Genomic DNA, 15,448 nt, shown 5'->3' on the forward strand with positions numbered 1-15,448 from the left:
GTCATAAAAGAGATTCCTGGAGGGGCTGGGGGGCTTTTCTTCAAGGTCAATTCAAAGGCACTGGCCTGCATCTACCAGCCATCATGGTTACACTGCATGCAGGAAAAGCAAAAGGGCAAAGGGCAAGAGGCTACAAGGGTAAAATGTCACATATCAACTGAATCTGCTCCCCAGATTCAGGACCTCTTCTCGGATTCCTGCCTCACAATGCCTACTTACATTTTAGGGCCCAGAATTGTGACCCACGGCTACTCCAGCAAGGAATGGTGGAGAAAATAGATTAGATATTGCTGGGCATCAAAAAAAATTCAGGATTGCATTGGTAAGAATGTAAGAATGAATAGAATATTGAGTAGCTAACTTGTTCACTCTGTATTTGCTGAAAGCCTGTGGGTTCGAGGCTGTGGGACACAGTTGTGTACTAAACGAATCAGATTATTGTTGTAATGGAGCTAATACTTGGATTGACTTGGAGAAGGAGTTTGTGACTCCAGCACAGAGGTTAGGAAGTTTGTACTTGGCCCTTCAAACAGATGTGGAGCACAAGAGTCAGTAATATTTTACACAAATCCAAGTGTTAGCTTCTGTTTATTACAACCCTTTAACGTCTGAAACATCAAAGCCACAGTGGATTTCTTTTAGGAGTTGTATGAAAAGAAAGGTCAGAGTCTAAAACAAATAATAGAAGGGCATGGATCTTTCTCCCTAGTGAAGAGAATGTGAGGGCCCTGGGGAAAGGCTCAGAGGCCAGTTACTTAGACATCTTACCAAAGTTGAATGCATCCCAAGACTGGTGCCCTGCAAACATGGCACAAAGGAGAGCCTGCCTCCTGCCGGGTGAAGTCAGGCTGGTATTCGGTTCTAGAGACTCCCACTTAGTCTGTTCACAGTGACTCTAGCTACAAACTGAGGAGCTGCCCTCGGGACCAGACAATACATCCCCCTGCAAGGCTCAAGTTTCTTTCCCCAGTGCATTGCTACCGCCTGTGTTCCTTCGATAGTGGCAATATGGCAGTGTTCTCCTATGCCCACTGGGCTGTGTGCCCCTTTGTGTCCCTGGAGCCTCCATGGGCAGCTCTGAGTACCATAGTTCTAAAAGAATGGCCATGACAGGAACATGACCACCACTTTCTCCCTGACCACCCCTCTCCCACCCACAGCAGTCACAACAGAGAATAAGAAACCTGCTAGAGAAGACAAATTACTTTTTCTGATCAATACAGGTAAAAGCATACCAAAAATTCTCCCATGATGTGCTTTGTGCAGAAACCTGTGAGGTGAGTTCTTGCTATACATAGTGCTAAAGAAGTTATTCAATAATGCAAAGAAAAATTCAAGTGATTATCCAGGTCATTTAAGTAAAAGAAAAGGCTGTAGACCTGAATTATCCATGGTTATTTGTCCATTTCTGAAAAATATTAAATGGATCAGCCACACAAAATTAGGTCCAAAATAATAGTTGGGTCCAAGTACTAACACACGTATAGTCCTCTCGTTCTCTTCCCTCTTTGCTTCTCAGTAATGTAGCTCTGAGTTCCACTGTCTTCGCTCAGCTCATTGCTTTATGGAAGCTTTGAAATCACTTATTTGACATCACATCACATTTTCTGAATGTTCACCCTTCAGATCCATACAGGTGCAGCTGTGGGCAAAAGGTGTTCCCACCTTCCACTCACTCTTGATGCACTGTCCAGGGTGCTGGTCTGCTTGAACAAAGCAGGTTGACTTTGCTAAACATAAAAACTAGACAGTTGCTTAGATGGCTGCCATCTGCCACTTAAATCTACATGTACAGACTCAGTTGTGCCCTAACTGGACAGTTTATCTGCAGGCTGCCAAAAAGCACTAAACCCTGACCTCGGGTGTTAAAACCCAAGGTAGTTAATTAAAAGAATCTTCATAAAAGTCCAAAACTAGTCATGAGAAAGTCTTCTGCTTTTAGTTCAGTGAGTATTATCCCATTTACTTCATTGTTCTACTGTCCATTATTTCAAGAAACAAAATCAGTGAGAGCAAGCTTCTTAGTTCAAGGTCAAATCCCCTGCATTCCTTGGGCAAGGCTTCCCCGCTGCCTGGTGGTGAGCTGCCCACTCCAGAGTGCAGTTCTGGCTCCAGGCAGCCAGTGCACACTGAGCACAAAGGGGAGAAGAGTCTCCCCTTCCTCTGTGTGAGGCCAGGGTGCTGCCCTTGTCTCCTACAAGTGAATGATGACACCGTATGCAGCTCCTGGGGCCTGCCCAAACCATGTCGGCCAGAGAGGATGGTGCCAGTGGACATGCAGATACTTTTGAAACTATATATATAATAAATATAGTGTACTTCTTTAAATACATAGAAACTGCAAATGCTCATCCTATTTTTGCTATGGATTTTTCTCAGTGACTTTGGCCCGAAATTTCCTCCTGCCCACTGGGTTTTGTATGTAAATATATATACATCTCAAGGGTCTCCCAACAGTCTCACCTAGCTGCATCCCCGGGACCAGCCCATTTGTCCTGCCTGTGTTCCACTGCACTTACCTTCCTTGTCTTTCTTGCCAGCTGGGTTGTGAGCTCACAAAGTCAGGAGCAGTTACCAAAGTTGCTGTTGGGTCTCTCTAACAGTCTGGTTCTGGTAACATATACAGTAAAACCTGTGTTTGCGAGCATAATTCATTCTGGAAACAAGTTTGTAACCCAAAACACTTGTATTTCAAAGCAAATTTCCCCATAAGAAACAATGGAAATCCAGATCATTCATTCTACAACCCAAAAATATTCACACATAAATAATTACAGTACTGTAGTATCATACAAAAGAATAAAGAGAATACAAAATATAAAGAAAAACAAACAAGTTAACCGGCACTTACCTTTGAAAACCTTCATGGCTGGCATGGAGACAAGAAAGAGGAGCGTTATTGTGTGGAACAATTTTCACTATCACTAACAGAATCACAGCTATCTATTGACTCAATGGAATCTTTTTCTTTTTGCTCACCTTTAGCAAGGAATCTATCCAGTGACACTTACTTTTGAGGATTTTGTGAAAATATAACATTGTATTGTCATTTAACAGATTTATCACTCACACTGCTATAGCCTTACTTGGGTGGTGATTTTCTACAAGATGTTGCACTGCTTCCCAAATTCTCCTTCTCCTCTGCAGACAAGATCTCTAACCTCTTGCTTTTGGGAGACGATCACCCATAATTCCCCACAGCAAGAAAGAGAGAAGAAACTATTGGCTCAGTTGTGATCATGTGATTTTGGAATCACATACTACTCATATTGCAAGACATCGCTCATGAGTTAAAATTTATTGGAAATGTTTGCTTGTCTTGAGGAACACTTGTAGAACAAGTTACTCACAATACAAGGTTTCATTGTACTCTTCTTTCTCTGATGTCTTCAAGACTTGCCCTTCAGTTCACTCTTTAGTGTTGGGGATCTGTAAATTTCGATCTCATATGACTACTCATTATCTCATGCCATGCATTTCTCTGGACAGTCACACACCTCCCTTGGTCCATAACCATGCATCTGTGCACAGCTCATGCCTAGCTCTATTATCATCTCTGCTAAGCTTAAGACCCAGCTCTCTGGTGACATTCTGGATACCACCAGAGTGTCCTACAGGCAGCTCAGCCTCGTGTCAAAAACCAGCTCCCTCACACTCAACATTGATGTGAAATTCTGATCACTTAGCTTCCTGTTGCTGTGCCATTCCGTCCTGCTCTTCCTATTCTAGCACGGGCCCCCTCCCCACAATTTCTCAAATGTGAGCTCCTCCCAAGTGCTATCCTCCTCACCATATCACTCTACTGGCCAAGTTCTGCTGTTGAGCCTCATCACAAGTTTCTTGCGCACCCTACGCTAGTTTCTGCCTGCATGTGTTTCCTTGGCTGATCTTTCTTCCTTTTCTTTGTCTGCAAAATTCGCTTTGGTATAACTAGCTCCAGAAAGTCTCTTCATAGACAAGTGCCAAGTTAAGAATATGAGGTGTGCGTGTAAGTAGAGAATCATATTTGTTTGACATGGAGAATCTGAGCTCATCTGAGGTGTTAAAGGAAAGAGAGGCAGGCAGATGTTACAGAGTTTGACAAAGAGACAAACAGTCCTTCAAGTATGACTCTGCCAGTGGGAGAGTAGGTATAATGAGGATCACTGTGCGCCAGACCAGCACACCCCACCAGGAAAGCACCAGAGCAGAGATCACACCCCAGGATGCAGATTCAGACTGTCAGAGACTGATCGGCCACTTGTAGAACTTATGCCACCTCAGACTTTCTGTACTGCCCCTCATTGTCTTCAGCTATAAAATGGAAATGATAATAGTACCTGGGAGTTTGTTGAAGAGATGAAATAACAAGTATAGAGTATGTAGACCAGGACTTGGTAAATAGAAGTCATGCAATGTATGCTACTTGTTATAATAATTTAAGTTCCCGAATTGTCACTCATTTCCTGTGACTCCTTTGCCCTAAGTGGCCCTTTCCCACGCATCACCTACCTAAACCATGAGTCCTTCGGACCAGTGGTTCCTCAATTTTACTATGAGTAGGAATCACTTGGAGCTCTTAAATTTAGGAGGAACTTGAACTTTTGCATTGTTAACAGTGGCCAGGTGAAAGATATTCCTAGTCTGCAGATCATTACTTGTGAAGAAAGGCTTTAAAGTTGAGCACAGAACCCACCTTCCCCACAGCGGGTCTCTGTGACCCCATCAGGTGGGTTTGTGTCTTTGTCCTTTGGAGTCTACTTCCGTTTTCATTTATCTTAGCCCACTTGGGATGCCCTAACAAAATACTGTAGCTTGGGTGCCTCATACGCAGCAAACATTTATTTTTCAGAGTCTTGGAAACTGGGAAGTCCAGGATTAAGGAATCAGCAGATTGAGAGTCTGGTGAGAAACTTCTTCCTGGTCTCCGTAGGTCCACCTTCCCCCTCTGTTCTCAGCTCTGTCCTCAGCTCTCTGAGGCCTGTCTGATAAGGACATTCATACCACCTGTGAGGGCTCCAGCCCTATAACTAAGCACTTTCCAGAAGCCTCACCTTCTAGAATGACCACATTGTGGGTTAAGAGAACATATGGCTTTGGAGGGAACACAAACACTCAGACCACAGCAGCATTCTCCTATCCTGCATTGATTCACTCCCTCATTTAGTCCTTCATACATGAGATGTTTATGAAGTGTCCCAATGTTTGGGTGCAAGTGATAGGGACACAGGGTAAGGAAGCCAACTCAGGATACTGCTATTAGGAGATTACAATCTAAGACAGGGCATCAGTGAAATACTGGCCCTGGTGAGCAAAGGACTTCAAATTGAATTAAGTGCTGTGAAGTCTGGTTTGATGCAGGGCATGACTAAGGTGAGGGAATGAGGCATGTACATGTAAAGTCTAGCCAAGTACTTACTCACAGGGGCTGATCCTGAGAGCTCAAACTCTAGCAGAAAGTTTGCCTCATCCTACTCCTGCTCCCTTGTTTCCATCTAAAAGGAAAAACCTCACTAGGACTGAGATGAAGACATTATTCTTAATTTAAATCTGTAGGAGGAATGGGAGTTATTAGACAAGACTGGATTACGTTTTCCTTATTTTTTCTTTTTCTACAACATGTACTTTTTGAGGACAGAGTCTGTCCTGGATTTCCCAGCAGTAGACACTGGAACAGCATGAGGAAACCTCAGAGCAGAACCTGCTGAGGAAATGCCTGAATGGTCACATCAGCATTGGTATTACTGCTTCTTTGCTGATAGTTGAGGACCCTGGGCTCCTTTAGTTCACATGAAAAATAAGATTCCCACCGTTGTCTCATTCTAAGCTGTCCCCTAGAGTTGATGGTTTGCTGTGGCCATTTTATCTTAATTAACTATGCTAGTTTCAGAGTGAGTAAAATCAAAACAAGAAAAGGAAGAATAAAATTTGTATTTCAAATAGTAACAGTGCTCATAATAATATTTATTGCTTGGTACAGCCAGAGAAACAGCACATTGAATTGAAAACAGTACCTGAATAGTCAGTCAAAGACCCACCTCGGATTTGACATCCAACACAGTGCAGCTTTGTACAGGATCTGTCTTGACTATGAAACAAATTCCACCCAGCTCAAAAGTTCTATTGCTATGAAGTGATTTCCAGATTTCCTCACAGCTCCAAAAAATTTTGTTTCCATGAGTTCTAATGAATGAGAATGTAGGGATTTGTATGGTTTCCTGATAAATTTGATGCGTTAAGATCCGATAATGATGATTCTTACAGAAAACAAAGCTCGTTGAGATCTTTAACCTCTGCAATTCGTAAGAAAATAATTATAACTAATGATTTAGAAAACACTGAATTACTTACTTGATGGTATTTAATATTTAATTTCCCCTAATGATTTAATTACGATGGCACCATCAATTGTAGAACTGTGTGCCACTTTAGCCATCTGATTTGTTTCGAATGGACTAGTGACTGTGATCTTTAACCGACAGATAATTGTTGCTTCTGAATATCTAATTAATGGCTTCATGGCACTTGTCTGAATTGCCTATCTGGCTTTTTCAAAATGTGTGTGCTAGCTGTGATCAATAAGCCACTTTATGTCAACATCACTCAGCAGTGATTGATCTGGGCACTGGTGCAGCCTGAACGTCCACAGCTGCGAGTCTACCTCTGTGGAAGCCTCTTATTTGCTCCACAGACCCCCCAAAGTAGACAAAATGGTCTGGAGTAACTCACTAATCCTCCTGTATTTCAATCACTTCATCCATAGCAAAGAGAGAATACGATCCCAGCTGTCAAAGCTTCACTGTTTGTATATAAAGGTGTTAATGAATCGGAAAGGGTTTTGAACCAGTAAGTGGCAATGAAGAGGCACTGGGTGGTATTATTGCTATTGCTGTAACCTAGATGTGTCTGATGGCATCGCACAGTAGCAAGCTGCCTTGCTCTGCAGTTGGCATGAAACTCTGCCACAGGCAGGACAGCAATCTACTAGGTGAATCAACCTGTTAATCACCTGAATGGTGGGTGGAAAAAAGAGGGCTCTGAAAACCTGGGTCATTGCTGGCAGGCTCTCTGTACACTAGAAGCAAGACCTACACTTTGGATGAGAAGGTGGCCACTAAATGTCAAGCTACACACTACTTTCACACTACTTTAGTTTTCTTTCCATGTGTGAAAATACCAGCCATGACCAATTGCCCCTTTTGCCATATGTCTAGAGCATTCTTTTAAGGAAGAGAAATCATTTTGCTCTTAGTGCCAGTGTGTCTCCCTACAATCTCCAGATGGAAGTCCTTTCATATATAAATTCTTTCTTAATTTGGGGGAAGATAGGCACAAATTTCTGCTCAGTATCTTGCAAAAAAGCAAACTTTGACAACCATCAATTCAAGGTAATTTGGATGTTAAAATGACTGAAGAATATTTAGTTAATGGAATTTATTTTATTGAGACTTTCTCATGTACATGGACATATTTCAAGCTGTAAATCTATTCCAATATCAATCAGCCATTAAACAATATCAAAATTAATCCACTGTCAAAAAAATCAGTAGTAAAATCATGGTAAAGCAAATATTAACTTCCTTCCAAAAGTGGGAGGAATACAAGATTTAGAATAGCAGCAGCTCCTCTTTCAAACTGAAGCAAGCACCATACTGTAAGCTGATGAAAGTCATGCTGCAGTGTAGGACAAACAAAAGGAGGCACCCTCTGCTGCTCTCCTTGCCTCATGCCATCCTCTGTTCCACCACCCACTAGGCACCACCAAGCTCCCACTGAGCAATGTTTAAGAACAATGCCTTCAAACACCCCTTCTAGGTTGACCACTGAAGACTTAGCCCTGATGTTTCTAAAAGGGAAAGAAGGTAGCAGAGTGCACATTTGGCAATGACTTCTTGATGTCAGTGCTGAATTGGTATTGGTGTTGGTTGGAGTCCATTACAGTAGGAAATGGCGCCTTTGGGTACAGAGTACCATTGGCACAAGGCAATAGTTATACTTTCTAATGTCTAATACACACCTACTGGGACTGCATCTCTGTGTTAAAAGATTTGCACACATTCTACCCACTCCTAATCATCACACCCACGTAGTACTATCGTTATAGCCACTTTGAAAACAAAAAGATTGCAGATCAGAGAGATTAATCTGGCTGATGTAGTATGTGGTCAAGAGGAGGTTCTAGTGGAAGTCTGTGTATTAGCTTTCCCATTGCTGGATACAATACCTGACACCCACAACTTAAAAGAAAGCTTTCATTCAGCTCATGGTTTTAGGCAACTCAGTTTGAACAGTGCTAAGGCAGAAACATCATGGCAGAAAGAAGTGACAGAGCAAAGCTGCTATATTTCTGAGAGCCCAGAACCAGAGTAGAGGAACAGTCCTAGAGGGGAATGGGTGAGGAACCATACAGAGTACCCACGCTCACATCTCTATGACCATGCAGATACCCCAGGTGCATGCTTTACTAATTGGCTAGGAGTTTCTCACTCCAATAAAGTGGACATAACAGGATTAGTAGTTACAGTCAGTTTGACTCCCAATATAGAGGGATTTCTCCATGCTGTATGTGCCAGTGGCCAATTATATAGATGTATATTCACATTTAGTAATTCCTATTCCTTTTACTCATCAACTCTCTACCATGTCCTAAACTTGAGAGATGAAAAGTCAAACAGACATGCTTCCTACCCTGGGGTCATTTATATTACCAGAACAAGAAGTCAAGAAAGAGCTGATACCTAGATGCCTCCTGGATTTCATACTTTAATGAGTTCCACTCCCTGATGCTATAAAAATGTGAAAACGTACTCCTTTACCTTTACCTGGCCTTCCACCCAAACTGCATGTGCCTGAAATAGAACTAACATTTAGGGAAGAAATCCAGGCTTAGAACTGTTCAAAGTTCTGATGATTTCACAGTGCACCATCTTTGTTCAAGACCAGTGTCATGGGCATACCAGATGGAAAAGGAAAAAATATATGTATTACGTAATTTACCAAAATATGAAGACCAAGCCCTTATTTTTACTCAGATTCCCACTACCAAAAATAGATTCTTTTTCGCCTTCTTATATTCCTGAAAGTAATCCAGACTTAGTTGCCCACATGGTTCTGAATTACCCTAAATTGTTTCTACATGTGCTTTAAAATGGGAAGCTATCCAAGGACATGATGCCTGTCCCTCTGGCTGTGTTGCAGAAACTGCTGCCTGGCTAATAATATCCATTGTCCCTTCTTCCTTTTTGCATCTAGAACCAAGATGTCATCTTGAGAGGAAGTGTCCCCAGCTGTATCACCAGAGGATTTGAAAAGCATTTAGAGTGCCTGATCCACCTCAGAAGCGCACCTTTTGTCACAGCCCCAGCCCCTCCAGCCCTCTTCCTGCATGGAAGGCAGATGTCATGATTCCCTAGACCACCAAGGGGGATTGAGGCCACAGAAATGGATAGTAGATGACAAGAAATGACCTTAGGACACTGAAAATGCTATTAGACCCCACTACCAGCCCTAGACCACTGCTTCCTAGATTGTTTTTTAAGTGATATAAAAGATACTCCACTTTTGTTTAATCCCCTTTTGTTTTAATTCTCCATTACCAAGATCCTAATGCTATTTCTAATCAATACTGGTTGTAAAATATATTAATGGTAGATCATCTCATGAATTAACATTGACTGCTTCTTGAGAGAAACTGTAATTTCAATTTTTCTATCTTATACTTAGCTATCTAATTACTTTATCTAAGACAAATAGAGCAAACAGAGCCATCTTCATTTTATGCATATTTTTGCTTTTTTGTTACCTACTTGAGATTTGGGGAACAGAAAGAACCAGATCAGATGTTGTGCCATCTGATGTATAATTTATATCACTAGAATAAATGCCAAGCAACAATCATGGCTGGAGAAGACCAGTGGGACTATTTCCCAGGGGAAGAAACTGATGGTTTCCTATTTATAATCCTTTGAAAGTGCAGTAGGCCTTGGGAGATTAAAAAGTCAGACCGGAGGTGTTCAGCAGATGCCAGATGCCCATGGCCGGTGATTTGGGGAAAAAGAGAAGGGGTTGAACTAAATGATTCTGAGATCCTCTCTAATTTGAAGCTTGTGACTCTGGGACTTTTAAAGTTATAAATAATTGGGTGGCTATAGAACAATTGGAACTAAAAATAAGAGAATTGCAAAAAGCCTCTATCTTTCAAAGAAATGCAAGATCTTCACATCAAGCTCCCTCCTTAAACTTGTCCTCTTTTTAGATCTCAGGCTCAATATATCCACGCTTCTCTAATCTCTCTATATTAAGTCCTCTTTGTCTCATTGCTGGGACAAACTGACACCTGCAAAAGGAGGAGAGGTTTATTTTTGGCTCACAGTTTCAGAGGGTTCAAAACATGGTTAGTTTTGAAGGAGCATGAAGGAGAATGCTCCATGCTCATGCTCCACAGAAGGAGCATGGCTCAAAGGCCTGGCAGAGATAAACTGCTGAACCAGTGGCACCAAGAAGAGAGAAGAATATATCCTTCCAGGTCACCTGCCTGTGACCCACCTCCTCCAACCAGGCCTTGCCACCTATACACATTCAGCTGCAAAATGACTAGTGAATTAATCCACTGATGAGTATAGCACCTTCTAAAAGCACCACCTTTGAATACATGACACTTGAAAGGGAGGACATTTAGATCTCAACCATAAAATGATCCTTGAAGTTGTCCAACCCACAACGACTCAAAGTTGCATCCTGCTACTTCTCCATCTCTCAATTTTTATAGCCTATCCATAGGAATTTCCTGATGGGTATATCTGCCAGGTGTCCTTATATCCATCCAGATCTATTTTTTCTTCTGCTCTGATGCAGAAGATGCTGTTCCTCATCAGAATCACTGTAGCCTCCTGCTATCCACTTTGCCCCTTTTTAACCATCCACAGTGTTACCATGATGGAAATTTTCCTACAACGTTCACTTAGAATACTTTAGTAAATGTCAGTAGCTCCCACACTGCTTTTAAAATGAAGGCTGAACTCTTTCCTGGGACCTACATTAGTTCTGGGCTCTGGCTCCCTCAGATGGCACCGTTCTTCATCTTTCCCTCATTCCTCAAGTCACAGTGCTTCATTCAGGTCCTCAAGGACACATGCCTTCCTCTACCTCTGCCCCTCAGCTCTCTGAGCTTCTGTTTCTCTGTTGCCCAAAATGATGTTCTTCTTCCTTCACTGCTCAAGGTGTCTCCTCTCTCTCTCTCTCTTTTATTCCATATCTGTCTTTCCCAGCATACAGTAAATGCAAAGAAGGTAGTGAGTGTGGTGGGCCAAATTTGCTTGCTCACCTAAATATTTTCAGCATCCCATGTTGAATAAATATTTATTTTAAGAATAAGTGAGTGGGAATACCCAAGGCTGGTGTTCAGAAATAGTTACTATTTATGGCAGTAGAATTTTAATGCCTAAGGAAATGAGATAAACTTGAGCTGATTCAGGGTTCAAGTTATTGCTTCTTCTATTCTGAATGCTTCTTTTGGTGCAAATCCTAAATAAGACTAAAACTTCCACATAAAATACTTGCAGACCCAGCAGTTTAACAGGAATTGTACCAAGGGAAGATGACCTAATGAATCTGCCAAATTGGGACTCCAATAATCCTACACAAAATCTTTGTGCTAGTATAATGCACGTGTTTTAATAGCTGATGGTCTGATAAAAATACTTGAGGTTTCCAGATCGTTAAGTAGATAGTATGATTAAAGAGACAAATATTAATTTCATTGAACATAGGTACTCCTGTATTACTTATTTCTTATACTGATTCTCAAGAAGGCTGAGTTATCAAATAAGAGTATAGAATCTATTGACCTCATAAACAGGGAGTTGACACTAATATTGGATTGAGTATTGATACAGATGGATGGACAGACAGACAGACACTCATAGATAGGCAGGCAGTCATTCACACACATATTGCTGGAGATAACTTTTCATTGATTTGTCCCCTAAATTTTGAGAATAGGACTGAGAATAATAAACAATATAAGAAATTAGATTAATGTACTTTTTAAATTTCTTATCAAATTTTTGTCCTAATTCTGCTTAAATACCCTAATAACAGGGGGCACACTCCATTCTAAGTAGCTTTTTTGCTTTATATGACAAATTTATATTACAGAAAACAAAATTTGTTGTTGACATGATATAGACAGCTGTTATATTTGTGTGCTGCAAAAAGTCAAAGTGAACATAGGGATGATCTTTATTTTAGTAATGTCAGCATTGCCATCATGTCCACATCGCCATCTTCCTCTGTCTCCTTGCTCTTCATCCTGTCTACATTTCTATCCTATTCTGAGCCAGAAGGAAGATGTCTTATCTCTAATTGGGAATACCAATTGCATCTTCATGCTGAGGTGGCAAGCAAACTGGGAATTCAAACATAAGATTTAAAGGTACCAACAGAATTATGTGATTATAAAGTTAGAGCTCCACTACTAGAAAAATAAGACGCCCATATCCATGCCCTTTACTATACTTTAATCTTCGGGAAGTTTGTACTCCTGTATTTCCTCCAAATTGAGGAAGATGGTTTGGCAAAATGAGTGAGGACACAGGGTCTGGAGCCAGAGTGTTGGCATGAGAGCCCAACACACTGCTTGGTATTTGGAAAGTTGTTTTGCCTCCATAAGCCTTAGCTCCTTTACCTGTAAAAGGCGGCGAGGAATGACATGTCTCTTATAGAGGAGTGTGAGAAGGAACAGAAATGATCCGGACACTCTTGGAGGAGTGCCGTGCCTATCAGACCTGCCTGCCCCTAGGCAGCCTGCAGCAGGTGCTGGGTGAGAGTGGGCCCTAGCTTCTCTAATTTGCTACCATGTCCCTAGTCTGCAGCACAATGCCTGGCACACAACAGGTGCTCCATGGATTCCCACTGAATGAATTGGGGAAATTAGCCTGACCCACCAGTGAAAATGTTGGCAGCATCCTCTGGATAAAGCAATGCCAAAAAGCCTAATTAATGAAAATGTATGTCACTGATTTTTTTTTTTTTTTGTACCGAGGATCGAACTCGGGTCCTTGCACTTGCGTGGCAGGCAGTGGAACCACTGAGCTAAATCCCCGGCCTGTCATTGATATTTTTAACTCGTAGGTCTAAATCACTCAAGTTAAAGCCAAAAGAATATGTTGAATACTAACATCACTCCTCTAAGATGGTGTATTTTACCGAAAGGGCTTAAAAAATAGCTACTTCTCTTTTGAGTGTTCTTTTTGACCTTTAAAAAATAATATCAGTTAAAGGGGACTACAGAACTGGAACTACACTGAGTCACCATTTTGATCAAATATCAAAGGAGAACATGTATTTCAAAGCTCATTTCTTTACTTAAACTAAAATTTATTCCAAATGACCCACTCACTCAGGGCACTCATACTCCCAAAATACATACTTGGCATTTGTAATACAATTTAAATCTTAAAGTTTTCTGATATTTAATATACCAGGTGGTATAATAACCTGGTTATACAGTGGAAATTACTAGCCCTGCTGCTTGTCAGACAAAGCAACAAAGCTCCAAGAGGTTTCTTAAAATCTGAACACTGGGCAGACTGCAGTTCTGAGCTGCTCATCTCCTGGTAGGTATTCTTTCCTTCTAAGTGGCATAGATCTTTACCATCATTTCTGTAACTCTGAGAGGCAAAGAAAATCAAAGGTCAGGCTGTGGTCACAAACCAAAGATATGAGTCCACTTGGCCATGGGGCCTCCCTGTCATAGGTGCAGGGGCACACAGAGCTTGTTGGACTTCAGGACATGGGGGCTCTGTGTACAACTACAGCCACCATGTTCTGGCTTCCAGATTTCCTCATCCCGTACCATGAAGGGCATTCAGCTACACATATCTCCTGTACTTAAATTCAGAAGCCAAAGCATTTGTCTGGCAAAGAATTCAGGGAGGGAGAAAGGCATCCCAATATTAATACCCCTAATCGTCTTGCTTGAATTCCAACCTCCTCTGCTCTTAGAATCACAGGCTTCCCATGTTAGATGGAATTTTTGATGACATGGAAAGCCCTTTTGGTCAAAGCAGGAGTCCTTTCTGAAGTATCCAGAATAGAGAGAAAGACTCACTCTTAAGGATAAGAACCTTGAGGAGGAATTCTGGAGAGGACGTACGTGTTATTTTGTATTCTGTCAGTTCTAACAGATGGGCCAAGGGCATTCGGAGGGATAATTTCTGAACTGAACATAGTCAGGCCCCTCTTCTGCTCCAAATCTACCATGTTACCCACTTCATGCTGGCTCAAGCCAGTGTCCCAGACCTGGTCCCCAAAACCCTCCTCTGTCCCTGTACCTTCTTTTCCCTTGGTGTCTACAACAGTGCCTGATACATAGTGGGGACTCAGGAAATAGTTATGTTTCCTGAAATTTGAATGAAGAACTGGATATCTGTGAATAGCTGTCCCGGTGTTTGCTATCACTCTTAGGTAGACAGAAGATACACAGCACTGGTCACCAGTGCACAGGAGATGTTACCGTTTTTTCTTGTTTATTTTCTATGTCTCCATGAAGTGAGGGAAAGACTTAGTCTGTTCTGTTGGCTCACTTATCTACAGATCCTAGAGCTGTGTCTGCTCTTACTGAATTAAAGAGGCTGCCCTCTACTAATCAATATCCTGAGAGTATTTTGAAGACACATCATTGACCTATGCCTAGACTAGTACTATGTGTGATAGTTCAGGTGACCCCCCACTGTAGTGTGCTCTGGACACTAGAATCATGTCTGTCTTCTTTTGCTCTGGAAAGTGTCCCAGTTTGCCCAATAAATGGTATTGTCACAATAGCTATGGAGTCCAGATGAATTAATTATGACACATAATCCCACATTAAAGGAGCAGATTCATCTAGATGAGAAGGAAAAAGAAATTGACATTAATAGTGACAGCTAATGGGTATCAAATGCTCATTTTCTGCCCAGGGCTCTATGTAATTACCTCACTCAATCGCAACAACCTGTGAAATAGGGACCAGTCATGTCCCTGATTAATACACCAGGATCCTGAGGCTTAGAGGCCCTAGGTAGGTTTTCTGTCTTCCACAAGTAGGAAAAGGCAGTGCTGGATCCAAATCCCAGACATAGACTTAAAACTATAGGCTAGAATAGCAGATTTTTCATATGCAGCCTCATTTCATACTGTGACAATCCTAGAAGATACTTATTAATTCTACTTTTTTAAAAAAATGATAAAATAGGTTTAGTTCTAAGTGGCAGAATTAAGATTCAGATCTAGAATGAGCAGATTTTAAAAACTGTGAACAGGATGGTGTTAGGGATGAGTCACCATGGACTGAAGACATTTTACATTATATTTTTACTACCTAACGTGTCACAAGGTATATAGCTCACCATTATAAACCAAAACACATTGCACTTACTCATAAGTACCATGCACTTAAATTTTGGAAGAACATTTTATTTGATGCAAACAT

At 41.4% G+C, this 15,448-nt stretch overlaps 1 protein-coding gene across 3 annotated transcripts in view; it reads left to right on the top strand.

Annotated features, from left to right (window-relative positions):
- The window catches only part of Adcy8 (adenylate cyclase 8), a 242,596-nt gene that overhangs the window by 8,831 nt on the left and 218,317 nt on the right, over positions 1 to 15,448 (top strand). The window lies entirely within an intron of this gene.

The sequence above is a fragment of the Heterocephalus glaber genome, unplaced genomic scaffold (assembly GCF_053883595.1).
Source record: "Heterocephalus glaber isolate CG9 unplaced genomic scaffold, H.glaber_assembly_v1.0 deba00000281, whole genome shotgun sequence".
NCBI lineage: Eukaryota > Metazoa > Chordata > Mammalia > Rodentia > Bathyergidae > Heterocephalus > Heterocephalus glaber.